Here is a 22,036-nt window from a genome sequence, read left to right as displayed (position 1 = left end):
GCTGATTCTATCGCATTCGTGTTGGAGCCGTTCCCAGACACAGCATTGTCACAGCAGCACCCATTAGGACTGCAGACGCTTATTATTCTAAGCCCTCATCTTAGGCATCCTTTAAATCATTTGGTGTTTGCGGGGTGCTCCTGCGAGTGGAAGGAGGCACAACAAAGAACCCAAACAAACATGGATGGCATGTAATAACAGCCTCGTAGGGTTGGTGGGATTGTGTTTGTTAGGCTGGAAGAAAAGAGAGGTTTATTGGAGGAGAAAGCTATCACTGGCCACTAGCCTTCAAGGCTGTGTGCTACCACCACCAACAGGCCCAGTATTCTTCTGAATACCAGTTGTTGGGGAGAGTATTGTTGCACCCATGTCTTGCTTGCAGGTTCCCCATTGACATCTAGTTGGCCACTGTGAGAACAGGATGCTTGACTGTTTGGGTTTGTGTCTGATCCACGATGCCCCTTCTGATCTTTTCATGTTCTTAGGAAGCCTTTGCCGACAAAGGTCCGAATCGTTAGAGCTATGGTTTTCCTGGTAGTGATGTATGGAAGTGAGAGCTGGACCATAAAGAAGGCTGATCGCCGAAGAATTGATGCTTTTGAATTATAGTACTGGAGGAGACTCTTGAGAATCCCATGGACTGCAAGAAGATCAACCTATCCATTCTGAAGGAAGTCAGCCCTGAGTGCTCACAGGAAGGACAGATCCTGAAGCTGAGACTCCAATACTTTGGCCACCTCATGAGAAGAGAAGGCTCCCTGGAAAAGACCCTGATGTTGGGAAAGATGGAGGGCACAAGGAGAAGGGGACGACAGAGGATGAGATGGTTGGACAGTGTTCTCGAAGCTACCAGCATGAGTTTGACCAAACTGTGGGAGGCAGTGGAAGACAGGAGTGCCTGGCGTGCTCTGGTCCATGGGGTCACGAAGAGTCGGATGCGACTAAACGACTAAACAACAACAACAACATGGAAGCCTAGGTTTCATCCAATGAGTGTGTGGGTCACTGGGACAACCACAGCTACCTCAGCACTTGCCATCACAGCGGAATTGCTTGCAGATAAAGTAGAGGGTTGCATTTCCCCCCAACAACAAAGTACTGCAATTTGAGCACCATACATGTAAAGCACATTTCTCTCTCCCAAAGAATCCTGTTAAGGCTGTTGGGAATTGTAGCTAGAGGGGGAGGGGGCAGGAGGTAAACTACAGTTCCTAGGATTCTTTTTGGGAGGAAAAAAAAGTGCTTTAAATGTGCTGTGTGTATGGAGCAGTGTCGGGGAAATACAGTTTTTCAACCATAGAAGCCGTTCCTCAAGATAAAGGATGCCTGGAACTCTGGGAAAGCTTTGAAATGACTGTGCCGGAATCAACTGAATATGACATTATAAACTGCAATCCTAAACCCACTTAACTGGGAGTGTTTGTTTGTTTCATAAAATTTATATACTGCTTGATCGTAAAAAAGAAAGAAAAAGGTCAAAGCCGTGTACAAAAAGAGTATGCCACACTGATATCAAGCAGACTTCTGAGCAGACATGCACAGCATTGCACTGCCAGGTTGCAGTCCTATGCATTTGCCATTGAACACAGTGGGAATTATCTCTAATTATACGTGCATAGGCTTGCTCTGTATTGCTGCTATCCTAGGCACACGCAGATAGGACTAAGCCTAATTGAACACAGTGGACCTTTCTTAGATCTGCACAGGATGGCAGCACAAGAGACACCTCAGTCATCAAAGTATATTATGGGCTGGATAAGCCCATTCATTGTTTCTTTGCCTATAACCCCCCCAGGGACACCTGGAGGCTAGGAACTCCCTCTTGACTATGTCTCTTAGGAAACTCTTGCATATTGTTTACTGAAGTAGCTACATAGAAGATCACGGACAGGCAAAATGTTGCACAGCTTGTTTTAAAATCTGGGTTGTGGTCGCTGAGGACCAAGCAATGCTGTCTCCCATTGTTCATATTTCAGAAGATTACTGCAGACGAAATTTATCTAATTATTTTTATTCCATTATTTTTCAATCCAAAAAATAAAATAAAACTATGGGTTTTTTGTTTTGTTTTATATTTCATTTAAGAAGAAGAAGAAGAAGAGTTTGGATTTGATATCCTGCCTGTCACTCCCCTTCAGGAGTCTCAAAGCGGCTAACATTCTCCTTTCCCTTCCTCCCCCACAACAAACACTCTGTGAGGTGAGTGGGGCTGAGAGACTTCAAAGAAGTGTGACTGGCCCAAGGTCACCCAGCAGCTGCATGTGGAGGAGCGGAGACGCGAACCCGGTTTCCCAGATTACGAGACTACCGCTCTTAACCACTACACCACACTGGCTCTCGAAAAAAACACCTTTCCCTATACCTTTAAAACAAGAAGAGCAACCCTCCAGTTATGTTTTTACATTTATGTAAAACTATGGTTGAAGTGTGCATGTTTGGGAGCTGAGCAGCACAAAAAGAAAAACTCTCCTCCTCTCTCGACTTGCTTGTTTGTGTTTGCACATTCAATGGATGTTCCTAAAGTTTCCTCTGTGAAACTGCAAGTGCTGTGCTAATTAGCAACACACTATATAAACGAGATAGGGACGTGGGTGGCGCTGTGGGTAAAACCTCAGCGCCTAGGACTTGCCGATCGCATGGTTGGTGGTTCGAATCCCTGTGGCGGGGTGAGCTCCCGTCGTTCGGTCCCAGCTCCTGCCCACCTAGCAGTTTGAAAGCACCCTTAAGTGCAAGTAGATAAATAGGTACCGCTTTCTAGCGGGAAGCTAAATGGTGTTCCGTGTGCTGCTCTGGTGCCGGTTTGCCAGAGCAGCTTCGTCACGCTGGCCACGTGACCCGGAAGTGTCTGCGGACAGCGCTGGCTCCCGGCCTCTTAAGTGAGATGAGCGCACAACCCTAGAGTCTGTCAAGACTGGCCCGTACGGGCAGGGGTACCTTTACCTTTATATAAACGAGAGGCAGCTTACCTGGAAATCGACAGAACTCCCTCTGAGGCTGAGGCTCATGTTGTAAAGCATCTCAGCTGAGTTTCTGCCCCCCCCAATAAATAAAATAAATTTGATGGACATTTCAGAAATAGCACTGTTAGTCTAAACACAGAATCCTAAGCACCCATTAAAACTTATTTATCTATTAGATTAACATCATATCTTTTTTTCAAGTAGCTCTTTTATCTCCACAATGACCCTGGAAGGTAGAAATGACCCAAAGTTATCCAGATACTGTACAAGTTTTAACAGCAGCAGCAGCAGCAGCAGCAACAACAACAACAACAACAACAAATCATTATCAAGAACCATCACTCTTTTCCCTTCCATATTTGAAACAGAATGCTAAGAAGGAATTAAATTGTCACAGCTGATGCTTTTGTGACAAGCTGACCAGTGATATCATTCACACAGTGTCTTTCATCCTTGTGGGCTCATCCTTGCCCACCTTTATTTTGGAATGTTTTTTTAAACCAAATGGGAATTTATTCCCCCTCCAACTAGTAGTCAGTATTAGTCCAATGTCTTGAAACCCCCTTGGAACTTATATTTTTAGTTCTAGCTCCAGTACCATTTTTAAAAGACAATTTGCTCCAGTAAACATGCTCCTGATTGGCACAGCTGTCTATTTTGCTTTCTCCTCTTTTCTATCCTCTCTCTCCTGCCCCAGGACAGGTTTTATTGGTTCACAGGTGCACAATAAATAAGACTCTTACATTCACTTATCTAATATGTACCAATCCTTTCAGTAGATAAAATAATAATAGATAACCCTTGTGCCTTCCCCTTTACCTCTCTCCCCTTAACTTTGCTCAGCACCTGTTATATATTCTGAAGACTGGTCAGATAGCTCAGTTGGTTAGAGTGTGGTGCTGATAATGCCAAGGTTGCTGGTTCGATCCCCGTGTGGACAGCTACATTGCAGGGGGTTGGACTAGATGATCCTCAGGGTCCCTTCGAACTCTATAATTCCATGATTCTATGACTGTCACTTTACAAAACACAAAATTCCACACATACCCAACCCCTCCCCAAATCATCCCAATTCAGATACATACACACACTTGAGAAACTGGATGTCTTTTCCTTGCTTCTCACTGTGTGGATAATGTCATTATATAGTTTAGACACTAGGTGGCACTGGATTTAGCTATAGCTCCGGGGCACCAGAAGTTTCCAGTTATTATTCTGTTCCTCTGTGTTTGTGTGTGAGAGAGTGAGAGCGAGAGCGAGAGCGATATGAAGTTTTGGCCTAGTTTCCTGACTAGAGCATCCTCTAAGCATTCTATGACAATCCCTGTCACCATCAGCCTTTTCAGAACTGGTCCTTTGAGAGTGTCAGCTGCTTCTTTTCCCATCCCAGCTGTCAACCTAGAAGTCAGAGATGTGCATTGAGGGAAGGTTGGCATGGCAACGGGACTTGCTGGCCGTCTTCTTTGGGACTAGGGCATGAAGCTGGTCCACTGTCTTTAATTTTCGTCTCAAACTAGGCTGCCCATGGAACTAGTTGCTGACCAAGGTTTTACATCGGGGTCATCAACCTTTTTTGGTCCAGTGGGCATATTTGGAATTTCGGGAAAGTGCTCTGGGTGCCACAAAATGATCACTGTGAGGACACGGCACAACACAAAATGGCTGCCATATCTAAAAGAGCAGAAAAAGAGACAGGGACACAAAATGGTTTGTGCATGCCTTTCCCCAGACTCCCCATTATTGGGAACCAGCCACCACAGTGTTCACTCACAGAGAGAAGTTCTTTGGGTTTCCAGTCCTAGCATCCAATGAACATGTTTATCTAGGCATGTTCAACGTAGGGGAGGCTTAGCCGATGGCAAACACAAACGGAAGAAGAAGAGCAAACAGATTTACCTGCCTTGTGAAGTTTCGAAAGGATATTCACTTCATGGATGCCATAGAGGAGATACTACTCTGCCCGTTGGCATCACATTGATGACCCCTGTTTTATATCTGCAACTTGGGTAATATTGAACCATCACCCTGCTCACCAACTCATGTCTATTCACCTGTAGGGACTGCCGTGTTGCCTGAATGAGAGCTGGTAGAGGATGTCCTCCTACTATGGGATAACTGGAAAGATAAAATGATCACCCACAGGGTACCTGTGTGAACGAATATTACAAGAGATCGAAGTGTGGCAGCGTGCAGTTCTGAGCAAAAGGCAGTGGACCAATGGAAATTTTCTCCTTTGCGATCGAGAATCACATTCAACCTGCAATCTGGATAAAGAGAGAGAGAGCAAAACAAAAACAAAGCATCACTCTCTGCCTTTCCTGTAGGGGAGAATTTCAACTCCCACTGAGCATATTGCTGTGAAACCACTTAGGTAGCAGCGCAGCAACTGATAGGGAGGCAGGCACAAAGGCATCCGCCTAGGGATTGCCTCATTCTTTAATGCAATGGCAACAGTCCAAACCAAGAGAAAGAAATAAAAGCTCCGTGCTGCAGTAGGGTTTGCAAAGGGCATTAGGGTTCCTTTTCTAGGCAGCAGAGCTCCCTTCCCTGCAGAACTCTGGCAGGGCCCATGGTGGATTCCAGCTCATGGCAAGTGGGTTGTCTTACTCATTTTCTGCAAGCAGGAGCTGTGAGTTTTTGCATGCTTCTGCCAACCACCTCTAAGTGCACTTTGGGTGATGTGCAGGGTGGATAACATTTGCTCATGGTAGATGAGTCAGAAAATACACTCTCTGCGAACTAAATAGACCGGTGGTCTGGTAGTGTGTCTGTGTACAGTCCACACAGCATTTCCTCTGACCCCCCTGTAGTTTACCTGGCAGACCAGAATAATCAGAGGCTTTGCCAGGATAGAATAGTCAATATGTCAGAGAGTTCTGCAGCATTCCTATCACAGATTCAGAGACTGACCTAGTTTGAGCAAATGTACTTTTCATACTTTTTATTTACAAAAGTGGAAGTGGGCCATCAAACTAGCACTTCACTGAGGGGGCATCTTGGCACCATCTAATCACATAGGTAAAGGTACCCCTGACAGTTAAGTCCAGTTGTGGACGACTCTGGGGTTGCAGCGCTCATCTCGCTTTACTGGCCGAGGGAGCCGATGTTTGTCCACAGACAGTTTTTCCGGGTCATGTGGCCAGCATGACTAAGCCGCTTCTGGCGAACCAGAGCAGCGCACAGAAATGCCATTTACCTTCCTGCCAGAGTGGTACCTATTTATCTACTTGAACTTGATGTGCTTTTGAACTGCTATGTGGGCAGGAGCTGGGACCGAACAACAGGAGCTCACCCCGGTTGTGGGGATTCGAACTGCTGACCTTCTGATCAGCAAGCCCTGGGCTCAGTGGTTTAGACCACAGCGCCCCCCGTGTCCCTAACCACATACTTATTTCTAAATGGGTTAAGATGTGCACATTACAGAGCGCGTTACTTCTGGGTTTCACCGCTTGCGCATGTGCAGACGCTCAAAATGACATCACGTGCATGCACAGAAGCGTCGAAAAGTGGCGCGCGCATGCGCAGACGTGCCGTCACTAGTTACGTTTGCTTCTAGATGCGAACGGGGCTCCGGAACGGATCCCGTTCATATCTAGAGGTACCACTGTATATAAAAAATAAAAAATTGTCCAGCGGCACCTTAGAGACCAACTAAGTTTGTTCTTGGTATGAGCTTTCGTGTGCATGCACACTTCTTCAGATACTTAGAACTTTCAGTAAAGGCCAAACTAGATGTGATGTTAAATGTGTCATTAACAACCATGTGTGTGAGAGAGAGATAGTGTGTGTGTGTGTGTGTGTGTGTGTGTGTGTGTGTGTGTGTGGCACAATGGGTCATTGCATCTGAATTTCTAGTTGTGCTTCCAACATACCAACCAGTTTGGACAAGGCATCTACCATGGTCTCCCTTCCCTAACCGAGTCTACCTCTTAGAATCATAGAATTGTAGAGTGGGAAGGGACCCGGGGGTCATTTAGCCCAAACCCCTGCAGTGCAGGAATCCTGTCCACAGCTGTCCCTGAGTGGGCTGTCAAACCACCAGCCTTCTGGTTAGCAAGCTCCTTCTGAGACTACCAGTTGGTATGGAACTCTTCCTTCTAATTCCTGCAGAACGGGCAAAGGCAAGGATGGATAGGCACCTTTTAAATGTGACCACTTCCTCTCAAAATGACACGCTCCATTATCAGTGGAGAGTGACAGCTGCCCTACAATTGCTGCCATTTATGCCCAAAGAATAAGACAGACTCTTTTGTTGAACATCCTTTTATGTGCTGAGGATTTCAGAAGGCGGAAAAACACGTACAACCTAATTCATAGTGGATGGAAGAAGTGCCATCTCATACAATGATAAGAAGATGGACACAAAGCACATCCACAAACACAATTAAATAATGACCCCCCCTTAAGGATGGTCCAGGACATCTCTGGATATTTTAATGCTGGATAACCGGCTCTCGCACTCAGCCACCTCATCCAGGTTTCCATGGTGACATGGCTCAAACATCACTTCATCCCGAGAAAGGTGGAAATGTGGCTCAGGATTTAGGCACTTCGGTATTTAAACAAAACAAGGAAAAAGACATGCAAAATTAGCCAGGCAAAGGGCAGCTATTTGACCCCCTCAGCCATCCTGTTTGCTGCTTTTATTTAAGATGACGCAGGAGTGTGGCATTACTTCTGTGTCCAGCCTCACTTGGTCAGGCCAGCCTGAATGCGGTTGTTGCTTGAATGCTGGAAGGCATCTTATTGCTGATACTTTGCAATAAGTGAGACGGGTGTCAGCATCTATGAAAGCAGAGCTTAAAATACATTTGGCACACTTGCAAAAGAGCCGCATGCCAAAGCTGCACACTTAGAAAGAGCGTGCAGGTAGAAAACGCTTCTACTCAATATTATTCTGTTGCAGTAATTGTCCTCCTTATATCCCCAGACGAAGGCCTAACAAGGCCTTAGCTCTCATGTTTTTTTGAGGCTCTCTGTTTCCAAGCTCAGCAGTGAAGGTCACTAGGTGACTTTGTGCTAATCTCTCTTTCTCTCTCTCTTAGACTTAGGGCTTCTGTTTGTCCCACCGCTTCCGCCTGGGAAAACCTGATCTTTAGAGCAGAATTGGAACAAATGACTATCATTTCCAGGGATGAACAGTGGGTTTTCCAGGGGAAAGCAGTGGGCCAAAACTGCTCAGATCCATGCCTAGAAAGTGGGGGACAAGTGAAAACCACTCAAGTCCATGCTGTCTAAGCACAGGACAAGTGGAAATGGGGACAAGCCCTTATTTCCTTACAGGCAGGGCTTTTGTTTTCAGCCGGAACTCGCCAGAACTCAGTTCTGCTACCTCTCAGGTGTGCGCCATTGCCTTATAAGAGAACAAAGGAGGTGTTCATGGTGAGTTCAAATAGCACTGCTTACAGGGTTGTTGTTGCTGTGAGGACAGGGAGGAAGGGAAATCCATGTATGTGTGCCACCAACATGAGTACCTCAGACGAATTACATAATTCCACCTTCGAAGCCAGGTTGGGTTGCTTTTCTTTAAGTTTATAGAAACTGGTGTAGCGAATTATTTATTTTTGGAGACCTGCTTTTTGATTTGAATATTTTTTTTCTTAATTTTAGACAATTTGAAGCAGAAGTCTTTTTTTGGCATATTTATTGATTATTTCTACTTAGTCATAAAAATCATCATCATCACCATCATCAATTGTTAACATGCCACCTAGACCCTTTCCTCCTCAGGGTCATCATAACGTTAACTTGGGCCTACCTGAATGTTTTTCAGGGAGCCCCTGTTTGTGAACCCTCTTTGGTGAAACTGAGCGCGCATCTCATAACTTTTATTTCTCCCTATAATTTTAGACAGGGTTAATGTAGGACATCCTTTGACCTGGAGGGCTTTCTGCCTTTCCCTCTAATCCCTTATTTGCTGGAGTTAGTAAAAGTTACTTTTTAGTGAGCCAGGGCACTCTGCCTACGCTCAAGACACCCACTTCTACATTATTACTTCACATTTCATTAGACTGATCTTTGGCAGTGAAAACTGGTGCAATCTGTGGCTAATAGCCAGAGCTTTTAGTCTGGGCTGGTTTGCTCATGATATTCTTTGAGTGCCACTACATTCTCATCAAATGAACTGATCTCACTTATCTTCTCAGAGGGAGTTCCCTGGCTGAAAGGTTTATGGCAGCTGTTTGCTAGCAAGTGCAGAGTTTTCTTCCTAAAGATAAGTTGCTGCTGTAAATCTTAGACATGGCAATTGGACGAGGGAGAATTCATTGACTTTTGAACCTGAGAAGTTCATGGGACAAAAGTCTCGTGTTCTCTCCTCTGTCCAAGGAAAGGAAAGAACCACATCAGTGAAGCTGAGCAGGGGGACTTGTCATCTGGGCAGCACGGGACTTCCGTACACACTGCCCAGGCTTGTGTAAGATTATAGCCAGTCTTAAAATAATAATAATAATGCAAAACTGTATTGTAACATTAAAATAACTGGCGAGTGGAAATAGAAAGGAACAAAAAATATAAAAATATAAAGGAACAAAAACAGGAAAAAGGAAAAAAAACTATACAAAAGACAACAACTTGGTTCACAGCTGTTACCACATAAAATAAAGTACATTCTCAAGAGACTACACAATAAACTAGATGTTACAACATGAACCGACCAGATTAAAGAGAGTACAAAACAAATGTTATGAATACCAAATAATGCCATATTTAATCAGGACTTGCAATCCCTGTGATTGACTTCTCATATAAATAGCAAATGGCTGCCAAACAAATGGAAAATCCATAGATATAGCTGCACCCCAAGATACCTGTAATGGTTCTAGGGGTTGCTCGTGCGTAAGCCGGTGCCAACACCTGGCTGGGTTGCCTGAGTGAACCTTTCCTGTCCGGACAGCCACTCACCCGTGGCTGTCTCAATCGTTGGCAGAATCCGTCAGTGGGTGTTTCTTAAACTTCTTCCAACATAGAAGTTCTTTCACACCCAGTCTCCTCCTACTCTCCCTGTGCGGAAGCCTTCTGCGCAAGGAGGGCGTAGGCAGCGGAGCACCCTTCCTCCCCCCGCTGGTTCCCGGCAAGGAGTCATGTGACTCCCTCTCAGATTCCCCCATCTGCCCCCCTTCTCCACTGGAGCTGAGCTGATTCCCTTCCCCAGAAGATGGGCTGCCTCTCCCGATCCCGGGACGCTCTCTGGGATCCCTCTGGAGCGCTCTCTCTCCCTCCGGCACTGATGGCAGTTCCCTGACAATACCCTTAATTTTTGAGTCAGTTTTTCAGAAATTGCTTTATTAAACCAAATATTTAAAGAAAAATCTAAGCATTCCTTCTAGCCCTGTGATATGGTCAACTGAGCAGTTATAAACAGAAAAATTGTAAGTGGTTCACATAATAAACCATTTTTGATTTGACCCATCAAAAATGGAAAAAAAGACACAATTATATCCAGTATTTATTGAGCATTTCTTCTGATTTGTTTAAGGACACTTATACAGCAATGAGCATTCATCCAGATTTGCTTTTGGTGTGTTCATGTCTTCCTGTTGGTCATTCGTTCATCCCACATTTTTTAATATTTTTGTCTTGCTTCTGTTTCACCACAACCACACCCACCCACCCAGACAGCAATAATGTGGTATAGCATTGTGGAAGCAGCACAAAGGACACAAAAGTGAAATAAACCTGCCACAATGCACTACTATTATGTCGAGAACATATTGCGGAATACACCTGCAATAAAATGCCATTCCGGATGAGACCCTAAAGGCTGGTATATTGGGTCCTCCCTTAAAGAGGGCACGTATTGCGGTGAGACCTGGCAAACCGACACCCTGTGCTGTGGGAGGGTATGATTGGTCAGCTGGGTGCAATCTGGCCAATGGGATGCAGTCCAAACGGTTTGAGGGACCTATTTATGCCCATGCCCAGAGCTTCCTTTTTTGGCGCGTGCATTTGGAACACCCGCACATGTCTCCCTACTTTTAGGGCTTTGTGCTTGACCTTGCTATGCCGTCGTGTGTCATCTGTCGTTGGGACAGGGGCACGGCAGGAATTTTCCCCACTTGGCTGATTGGCTGTTGCCATTTGGGTTTCACCTGCTGCGTAACAAATCGTCACAACTTGTAAGGTTGCGGATAGGCACTGGTTCAGGTGATAGGGATGGGAGAACGCTCTCGCCATCCCTATGTGAAATGTATCCCGTTAAAGGAATCTAGGGACTCGATGGTTTGGTCAACCCCTGAGAGGGGTTTGTGCCCGTGCCTGAGTCCAGGGGGACATTTGGGTGGCAGAGTTAGCCCATTCCCGGCTTTCTGCTTATCCAGGTTTTCACCCTTGGCTGACCTATGCTGGAACCCTGGGTCAGCGCTACCTGCATAGCAGGGAGCTAGTCAAACCAGAGCCTATGCAACCAGTCACTTTCTGTAATCAATAAAGTTATGGCCTAAATTCTGCCAAAAACCAAACCAAAATTTTGAGTCATGTGTGAATTTATTTAGGGGGGAGGTTTCAGGGACGTGGGGGGCATTGTGGGTTAAACCACAGAGCCTAGGACTTGCCGATCAGAAGGTCGGCGGTTCGAATCCCCACGACAGGGTGAGGTCCTGTTGTTCGGTCCCTGCTCCTGCCAACCTAGCAGTTTGAAAGCACGTCAGAGTGCAAGTAGATAAATAGGTACCACTCCGGCGGGAAGGTAAACAGCGTTTCCGTGCACTGCTCTGGTTCGCCAGAAGAGGCTTAGTCATGCTGGCCACATGACCCGGAAGCTGTACGCCGGCTCCCTCGGCCGATAAAGCGAGATGAGTGCCGCAACCCCAGAGTCGGTCACGACTGGACCTAATGGTCAGGGGTCCCTTTACCTTACCTTTCAGGGTCTCAACACACAAGTGACAGAACCAGCCTTTGCAAAATACCGACAGTCTGCAGGCACCCTAAGAGAGCAACCATGCTTAGTCCTCATGCTTAGTCGCACATGCATAGCCAGTTCCCACAACCCACGCCTAGAGATCAGTGTGAGCAGGTCAGAAGATGTTGCCTCTATGCAGACTTGAATTCTTCAATGTGGGGAAACCTTAATTTTTTTGTATCCAGTTATAACCTGTTTAGAGGGGACAGAGCTCTGTGCTCATCTCAGCTATGTCTGCATGCAGGGTTGGGATGCCAGGTCCTGTATAAATCTTATCTGGTATGTAGACACATTCACTGACTTGCACTTTGATCACTGACTGCTGATTAATCATGTGGTTTTGAAGTACTGTATGAATTATTTTTGCGCCTGGAAGATTAGTATAATTCCAGCTTTAACTGCACTATTGTAGTCATATGATCTGAATGGAGATTACTTCTTATGGTTAGTGGGTTTCCTTTGTTCAGTTGACTCACAAAACATCATTTCCCTTTCAGTTAATCTCCAAAGGGTCGTGCATCCCTAGCAGGTTCTTAAAGCTGCACAACGTTGCATTTAAAGCCAAGAGAAACTTCTCAGTCGAGGAGACCAGAAATTTGCCTGCCTGTGAGTAACCACATGCTTAGTTAGGTCTGATCCTTGTGATTTCCATGAGACCTGACAGCATTAATGATAATCCCTCACATGTTGGGTGAAAGGAAGTGGCTTCTAACAATACTGTACATTAATTCTTTCCCCGTTGTGGCATTTGAAATTAGGGAATGTGCTTTTTCACCATTCATTTGCAGAAGCACAAGATCGTAGCAATGTCTTCCCATCCAATATACTCTGCTGCTCCATGCAAACCTGCCATAGCCTGACCAGAAGTAGTACTTGAGATTATTTTTAATAAGACCAACCTAGTGAAATACAGCATTCTCTTTCTTTTTATAATCACTTACAAGAATACGATTCCTAATTTTTTTTGGGGGGGTGGGGAGGTCTGTTTCCCACAGTAGAGCTTTATGGTGAGACTTGCCCCTGTCACTTGACATGTTTCCCAATTCATACAGCACAGAGCTACCTGGTACCTTCTTTTCTTTCTGTGGCTGCTGTTGCGCCCTTTTCTCTGTTAGTGATTCAGCATAGGGAACGATATAGCAAGGATATGGAACCTTTTTGGCTCCGTGGGCTAGATCCTTATTTGGATCGGCCTCACAAGCCAAATTGGACATGTGGGTGGGGCCAGCCAACTATCAGTCACATGGTGTTAGTATGACTTCAGATGATTGACAGGTGAGTGGCTCCACCGAACTCTCAAAATCCCTTGTGTGTGGTGTACGCAAAGGGCTTTTAGCCCCTGAACTCCTGTTTGAGTCTTAAAACAGGAGCATGGGATTTGTCTTAAAATGCTTTGCAAACGTGCTTTTTGAAGTATTTCTCTTTTAAACAGGCAGGGGGTGGGTTAAAGAAAAAGCATGGATGTGCTTCAAAGAGTGCTTTTGCAAAGGGCTTTAAATCTTGCTACCTTAGCCATGCAATCCTGTTCCCTCCTAGGAAAAGGGCATACAACGAAGGCAGGATCAGCTGATGGGCAGGTGCAAGCAGTTTGGTGGAAATGGCCTCACAGGTCAAATTAGACCCCCTTGCTGGCCAAGAATGGTTCCTCATTCCTGCTCTACAGGCATAGGCATGGGTGTTGCAGCTGCCCAGCATGGTCAGAGTATTGGATCACCACGCCTGTTTGTGATTTTTTTTTGGGGGGGGGGAGGGTTTGCAGGGCAGGATATTTATGAACTTGGTCTTCTGATTGTGGTCGCAAAATAAATGAGAATTCCATAGCATTTGATTGGTCATTAAATGTCATGGTAAATCTCCTGTAAACAGCACACAATTGGTTTCATGGTATGTTTAGATCTAAAATATAAAAGATTGTATGAACTGTTCCAAGTTTTTGTTTTTAGTCCACAAGAACACACTGCTTTTGTAGATAACTTGGGAGTATCTGAGGGCATCTAAACAATTATCTGTGCCAAGGAAATAACCCAAACAGCAACATTTCAGTTAAGGTTCCGCTTCTGTGCTGTAAACTTTCCCCCTTTCTTTGCTTTTGCTTCAGTGAAAAGCATAGGGATCTCCAGAGTATTTTGAATAAACGTTCAGTGAAATACCGCTCAATAGTTGGGCTCTTTGTTACCCTTTGCATGTCCTATCAGTTCTGCTTCTGAGGGCATAATCTACCAAGAACACTTCCTCCTCTGGAGGCCTCACTGTGCTTCCATTCATTTCATATGACGAAGCGTCTCAGCCCCAGCTGACAAAAAGCCAAGGCGAGTTAAGTAGACATGCAAGGAGAGGGTATGCAATACCCACTTATTTAATTAAAGCAGGCCAGACTAATAAGAGCACAGTAAAGTCAACGTGTGGCAGGAGCCACATCCTGAAACCACTTAGGAGCTAAATTCTAAGTGCAGAAAGTCTGCAGGAACTTGCGCTACCCCAGCAGAGAAGTTTGAGGGGCTGCAGAAAACTAGGCTAAAAACTCCAGTTTTGGAAAAGGGGGCGGGGGGGGGGAGAATAGTCTTCTATGCATATGGCTCCACACAACACAGATCTAGCTAGTGGGAGAGTCAGCTTAGTTTTTGAAAAGGTAGGGCTATAGAAAGTGTCTCCCCTCCCCCCAAGGACCGGTATTTATAGCAAGAATCAAAGCAATCTATACTGAACAATCTGCAAATATATTAGTAAGTAATGATCTCTCAGACGAATGTTTAATAAGAATAGGAACTAGGCAAGGTTGCCCTTTATCCCCATAGTTGTTTATTTTTACGTTGGAAGTAATGTTAGAGAATATAAGAGCGCCTCTCCTAACCAGTGCCAGATTACCAAATAGGCAGAGTGGGCACTGGCTTATGGGCCCCATGCCTTCCAGGGACCCCACAACAACAGATCAAAATAATATTGATTTCATCCCAAAAGAAAATTACAATCAAGCTTTCTTAGTTCAATGTTTTCCCACTAGAGCATGCGCACGAGAAACCTCCAGATACAAAGTTTTCAAAAATGTATTAGGAGATAATTTGTGAGGGTGGCCCCCCAAGATTTTGACTGCCTGGGGCCTCTGCAGGTTTTAATCTGGCACTGCTCCAAACTGAGTGAATGAGCAGTAAAATGGCAAATGCAGTTCAATGTAAATAAAGGTGACATGATACACATCTTGGCATAAAATCTTAATTTCACATATACACTCATAGGGTATGAACTGGTGGTAACTGACCAGGAATGAGACCTTGGGGTTGTAGTACATAGGTGGATGAAGATGTTGACCCAGTGTGCAGCAGCTGATTATTGATCTGATTATGATTAATGCAGCCATATGACAAAACCCTTTGCTTCACAAAATGAACTTTGTCCATAAGGAAACTGTTAGGAGATATGAATTTTTAATCTGGATTTGTAAATGTTTCTATGAATGTTGTACACTGGCTTTATACAAATGTTACTCCATTTGTCTCTGCACCTCAGTATTGACAGTTTTATGGCTGGACAAATGTTCCAACAGGGTCAAATATTGGCACATGAAGTGAGGAGTAACTACAGGAGTTAGGAGTGATTTGCGGGAGGCTTACACACATCGTTGTCGGATTGTAGCTCAGTTAATTTATTAGCTTGTGCACTAAAACAAATTGCTCATCTTCTCATATGAACAGGATGGTGTTAGTGAACTTTGTTAGAAAGCTGTTCAGCTATGTCTTACAATCCCTATTCTCATTGTGATCCATACAGTCAGTCATAAGGAATTTCTCGGTAACAGCACATGATCAAATGAACTTATGTGTGTGTGTGTCCTATTGGTACAAATGGAAGCTATATTGGGGACTCAGCTACAAGCAACAGCAGCACATCACAGATGCAGGTGGAGGCTCTATAAATTAATGCCTCTCAGATGTAAGCAGAGCAGAAATTACTGCAAAAAAAAAACCAACCTGCATTTTTGGATGGGGCCAAGAGGTTGTGGCTTGAGGAGAAAAGCGAGGCCCACTGATTCCCACTGCAAGAAGAACTCCCAGAAATCTGGAGCCAGACCAGATCCTAGAGTTTCAATAAAGAAATATTGTTATTCCATAGAGAATCCTAGTGAGTGTCTGTGTGTGGGGAAATTCTGGGAAAGCTTTGACTTGTACTTCAAAGTAAGTTAAAATTAACTCTTTTTTATCTAGCAAAAATGGAAAGTTGATGACCGGAAAATCCAGCTAGTTAAAGTTAAAAGCTGGCCAATTCTTTAACTTTTGAGCTAGTTAATTAGCTAGCAAATTTCCAATAACTGGTGCTGAGGAAGAGCATAAAGTTCTTTGGATAGAAACGTCAGCTTTTGCAGATAAATCCACCGGCATATGTAATGACTTGGATGCCATATTGTCATAGTTGTCAACTTTTCCCTTTTCTTGCGAGGATCCTATTCAGAATAAGGGAATTTCCCTTTAAAAAAGGGAAATGTTGACAGCTATGCATATTGTTCGCAGAATCAGTGATGGATGCAGCCAGGAGACTGTCTAGTTTAGATAGTTTTGGATACCTTTCAGTTAGTCCTACTTAAAGGATGTGGAAAAGGTGCTTGAGGCTTTGAGGACTACCCCTGTGTACTGGACTCTTTGCCTATCCTGGCTATCAGAATCTGCTAGGACCAGGATTACTCAGAAATTATCAGTATTGCTTTGAGAAAAGGAATTATTCCTGCTACACTGAAAAGGTAGTGGGTGAAATTTTGCATCCCCTTGGCTCAGTGCCCTGTGTGGGATAACCTCCCACGCTGCTCTAAATCCAGCACTGTTATCCATGTCACAAGTCTTCCTTGCTGCTGAATGAGGAATGGGCACTCCAGGATAATTAAAAACATTCCAAAGTGTTGTACAATGCATTCATTTTAGAATGAATTAAAGTTGAACCAAATGGGTCCCAGTCATTTTAATTTTTCATTCATTTTGAATGCCTACCAGAATACTGGAATACTGTGTCCAGTTCTGGGCATCACAATTTAAGAAGGATGTCGACAAGTTGGAATGTGTGCACAGGAGGGAGACCAGGATGATCAAGGGTCTGGAAACCAAGCCTTATGAGGAACAGTTGAAGGAACTGGGTATGTTTAGCCTGGAAAAGAGGAGACTGAGAGGAGATATGATAGCCATCTTCAGGTATCTTAAGAGCTGTCATGTGGAAGAGGGAGCATGCTTGTTTTTCTCCTGCTCTGGAGGGTAGGACTCAAACCAATAGCTTCAAGTTATAAGAAAGGTGATTCTGACTAAACATTCGGGGGGAAATTTCTGACAGTAAGAGCTGTTTGGCAGTGGAACAGACTCCCAAAGACTCCCTCCATTGGAGGTTTTTAAGCAGAGGGTGGATGGCCATCTGTCATGGATGCTTTAGCTGAGATTCCTGCACTGCAGGGGGTTGGACTAGATGACCCTTGGGGTCCCTTCCAACTCTATGATTCTATTCCTTTACATAGTCCGATTCAAACTCTGAATTACCTGGCATGCCCCTCCCAGTCTCAGAATCTGGCAAATCATCCTCTTCTTAAGAGAAGTCTTTGTGAATTGAATGCTAGTGGTTTTAATGAAGTGTGTGTGTGTGTGTGCGCGCGCGCGCGCACGCATGCGCTTTGGTTCCTACAGGATAAAGAACAGTTGAAAAACTGAAACAGAATATAACCACACATGCTCTGCAAATATTTGGGGATATTAGTAAATAGCATAACCAACTTGTTCCATTGTTTTCAGTGGGTCTACTCCAACCATGGCTAAGTCTGGATCCAGTCCTAGGTCACAACCTATTTTGAAAACAGGGTCAACTGAAATAGGTAATTTGCGGCATTATAGTTACAGCACTTCAACTATGACAAATCAACGCTACTCACTCTGAGAGCTGTTTTGGAGTCCTCCCATTCTGATTCCCTCCCATCCCCTTAGCTTCTCCCACAGGTGACTGCCAGCAAATTGCAAGGAGGGTGGGGAATTGTGCTTCGTGATGTCAGCAGCTTTAGTCACACTGCAGAGACAGTATGTGCCAGATGGAAACTACTGACTTGTTCTCCTGCTTCTGCATCCCTCAAAACCAAAAGCCACACTGCAAGGCATTGCTTCATTCAAATTCTGCACCCCATTGGAGACTGGCATGATGACTACGCAGCATGGCAAGAACCCGAAGCCCGAAGAGCAGGTTGCGCAAGAGGAAAGCTGGCAATTCCCCTGCCTTGCAGTTGATGTTCCTGCTCAACTGAGCTTTGGCTGAAACACCCTCTCATGTTAACATTTTTTAAAAACCTGTAATAGTTTGTAGATAATGTTTGAGAGCCAAATTGTTTCATTTGGTGACGAAATAAATAAATTAATAATAATAATAATAATAATAATAATAATAATAATAATAATTTATTAATTATACCACACCCATCTGGGCAGCTTCCAACAAAACACTAAAATACAATAACCTATTAAACATTAAAAACTTCCCTAAACAGAGCTGCCTTCAGATGTCTTCTAAAAGTTTGCCTTCAGATGTCTTCTAAAACACTGGTATCACTTCTCAGCCTTTGGGGTAAGATCAAGTGTGTGTGTGTGTGTGTGTGTGTGTGCAACAATGCAGATTTCACATTTACATTTACAAATCCAGATTAAAAATTCATATCCCCATACAGTTTCCTTATGGAAAAAGGGACTCTTATGCAAACATGAAGTTCTCATTCATAGGGGAACTTCTCATGCAATTCTGTGTTGGGACTGGGTCTGCACACACAAACTCATTGCACCTTCAGAATTGTGAGTTTGATTGAAAATGTACACATTTTAAAAACAGAGCCATGGGCATTACTGCATTTTTTAAAAATAGAAGTTCAAATTTAGCACCAAACACATCAGTATATAATGCACTCTTCGCTAACTCCTTGATTCAGTAATTCAGGGTTCCATCATTGTTCTTTTGATTCCCGTGGAAGAAAAGAGGAACAAAGTAATTGAAATAAAACAACCTATTGTCCTATTGTTGAACCTTGTAAGCTCTGGGAGATTTTTCAGCTGAAGAGCAGGGTGAAATACTTCAAAGAAGTAAATACTGGGCATGGTTTTGTCCCTGGCAAGAGTGTATACTTTTGAGTTTACCTAGAGTTTTAAATGTTGAAGGAGCAAATTAAGGACCTTGACAGATGCTGGCTATCAGCAACAAAAGGTGGCAAATGTAAACCACCCTGTGATCTTCAAATAAAGGGTGGTATCATCATCATCATCATCCAAGCCAAAAGAGCCAAAAATTGAATTGGTTGTCATCACAATAATTTGTAGTGCTGTTGAAGGGAGAATTGAGGCAAAATAAAGGACTTTCCAGGACTGAGAAGGAACAAAGGAACAGAATCACAGTCTTGGAAATTAGATTTAAATCTGGAACTTCTGTGAAAATCATGCAGACTTGTTAAGTATGTTTCTCTATATTCTCCACATATAGTTCTAGGCATATACCTAGAACTTTTTAGTAGATTAGAAAGTTCTCTCTCTTTTACAAAAAAAAAAACACCAAAAAAACCCCAGCTCCCACAAAATTGTATTTATTTTTGTTCCTTTTGTTTCCAGACACCTGCACAGGGATTGTTAAAAAAAAGAAGAAAGAAATATATCCCAACTGTTGTTGCACGCAAAACAATAAAAAAGGAGCTTGCTCTGGAAGTACCTTTAGAAAGAAGGTATCTTTAGGTAGAAAGGGGGGGGGGCGCTAACATTTGACAGAAGAAAACATGCCTTGTTTCAAGTTAATTGAACAAGGGGATCATAATAGGAAGGGTAGGCATACTAAGGCCTGGGTGCCGGATCCGGCCCGCGGACGGTCTAGGAATCAACATGTTTTTACATGAGTAGAACGTGTGCTTTTATTTAAAATGCATCTCTGGGTTGTGGGGCCTGCCTGGTGTTTTTACATGAGTAGAATGTGTGCTTTTATTTAAAATGCATCTCTGGGTTATTTGTGGGGCATAGGAATTCGTTCAATTCTTTCTCCAAAATATATTCTGGCCCCCCACAAGGTATGAGGGACAGTGGACTGGCCCCCTGCTGAAAAAGTTTGCTGACCCCTGATAATAGTATGTTAGCAAGCTTTGTATGAGGCATTTTTTGTGGAGCAAAGTTACCTGAAATGACAAGGGATGGAAATAATATTAATCACCATGAACTTCTACAATGTAGAAAGCCGACTTTCACGCTCAGAAGTCTTACGTTTACTATACGAACACATGATAGAGCACTCCTTGAATCTGTTAATTTCAGCACTCATATCCTGCTTCCTGCCATATTTACGGTGGCCAGTAATTATAGGATTTTAAAATATTAAGCTATCCATAATTTAAAACAGTTCATACAAGCAAAGCTGCCAATTCCAGTTTCCAAGAAAAAGAGGGAGCAGTGCTGTGCCAGGCAAATGAGTGTACTTGGCAGGTGAGTCTAAGAACGAGGTACAGCTTGAACACACACAATCAGTCAGTACACACAGTTCAGAAACAAGTGCTATTAAACAGATACAGCTGGAGCTTTGAAGGATTTGGTGAAGTTGCCAGATGTCACTTTTATGACCTGGCTTTGGACTTGTCCTCCTCCTCCTATCATGATTGTCTCTGAAATAGAGTCGTGTTAGGGTTCAGTTGGAGGGAAATCAGGCAATTTATGAATAAGGTGACTATGTTCTAGTTTTTAGAGGACAGTCATCTATTTGAGCAGCTGTCTGGCCCATTTTAAAGATAAATTACCATAAGAAGGGAGAGCAGTGGCTGTGAAGTTGCCCATCAACAGCACTTAGACAACAAACTGTGTTAGATACCCACTATGGTGAGATGTAAAAGTAAAGGGTAAAGGGACCCCTGACCATTAGGTCCAGTCGTGGATGACTCTGGGGTTGCGGCACTCATCTCGCTTTATTGGCCGAGGGAGCCGGCGTACAGCTTCTGGGTATGTGGCCAGCATGACTAAGCTGCTTCTGACAAACCAGAGCAGCACACGAAAACGCCGTTTACCTTCCCACCGGAGTGGTACCTATTTATCTACTTGCACTTTGACGTGCTTTTGAACTGCTAGGTTGGCAGGAGCGGGGACAGAGCAACGGGAGCTCACCCCATTGTGGGGAATCGAACCGCCGACCTTCTGTTCGGCAAGTCCAAGGCTCTGTGGTTTAACCCACAGCGCCACCTGCGTCCCCATGGTGAGATGTATTTCTATGCAAAAGTAGATCCATGACTTTTTTTCAGGGGGGAGGTCACCAGACCTCATTTCCGGCACCTCTTGTGTAGGTGCCATTGCCATTCTTAGAGAAAGAGGGGGGCATTTATGATGAGTTCTGGCACCTCTTTTTCGTTGGTGGTTCGAATCCCCGCGACGGGGTGAGCTCCCGTTGCTCAGTCCCTGCTCCTGCCAACCTAGCAGTTTGAAAGCACGTCAAAGTGCAAGTAGATAAATAGGTACCACTCTGGCAGGAAGGTAAGAGGCATTTCCGTGCGCTGCTCTGGTTCGCCAGAAGTGGCTTAGTCATGCTGGCCACATGACCCGGAAGCTGCAACAGCTCCCTCGGCCAGTAAAGCGAGATGAGCGCCGCAACCCCAGAGTCGTCCGCAACTGGACCTAATGGTCAGGGGTCCCTTTACCCTTTACCTTTACCTAAGTATAACATTAATGGACTGAGGTTGAAATACAAACATATAGTTTGCATTACAGTTGTACCTCGGGTTAAGAACTTAATTTGTTCCAGAGGTCCGTTCTTAACCAGAAACTGTTCTTAACCTGAGGTACCACTTTAGCTAATGGGGCCTTCTGCTGCTGTACAATTTCTGTTCTCATCCTGAAGTAAAGTTCTTAAACCGAGGTACTATTTCTGGGTTAGCGGACTCTGTAACCTGAAGCACCTGTAACCCGAAGTACCACTGGACTTTGGTGAATTTTGTAGCCTTTTAATTTTTTTTTTTGCAAACCTTATGAGGAACCATACTGCAGATGCCCCAGGGTAGTATTCAGCTGCCTTTTACACAAAGCAAACCCACTGAAATGAACATGATGAAGTAAGGGTAAGGCCCATTCATTTCCACAGGTCTACTTGGAGTAAACTTTATTTTTTCATCGGAGAAATGTTGGAGGGTATGCAGAGACTCAACTTTTGCGTTCAACGAAAGGCACTG

At 44.2% G+C, this 22,036-nt stretch overlaps 1 long non-coding RNA gene across 2 annotated transcripts; it reads left to right on the top strand.

The window, feature by feature from the left end:
- Positions 1–8,101: 8,101 nt before the first annotated feature.
- On the top strand, positions 8,102–18,196 carry LOC310704993. 2 transcript variants are annotated; one of them, XR_014525145.1, is made up of 4 exons: positions 8,102–8,342; positions 12,357–12,465; positions 17,616–17,695; positions 17,805–18,196. It is a non-coding gene; the product is annotated as an uncharacterized lncRNA (long non-coding RNA). The 2 variants fall into 2 exon arrangements; XR_014525146.1 differs by lacking the exon at positions 8,102–8,342 and adding an exon at positions 8,370–8,470.
- Positions 18,197–22,036: the final 3,840 nt, after the last annotated feature.

The sequence above is a fragment of the Podarcis liolepis genome (genome assembly GCF_965112155.1).
Source record: "Podarcis liolepis genome assembly, chromosome: 1".
NCBI lineage: Eukaryota > Metazoa > Chordata > Lepidosauria > Squamata > Lacertidae > Podarcis > Podarcis liolepis.
This window is presented reverse-complemented; position numbering and strand designations above follow the sequence as displayed.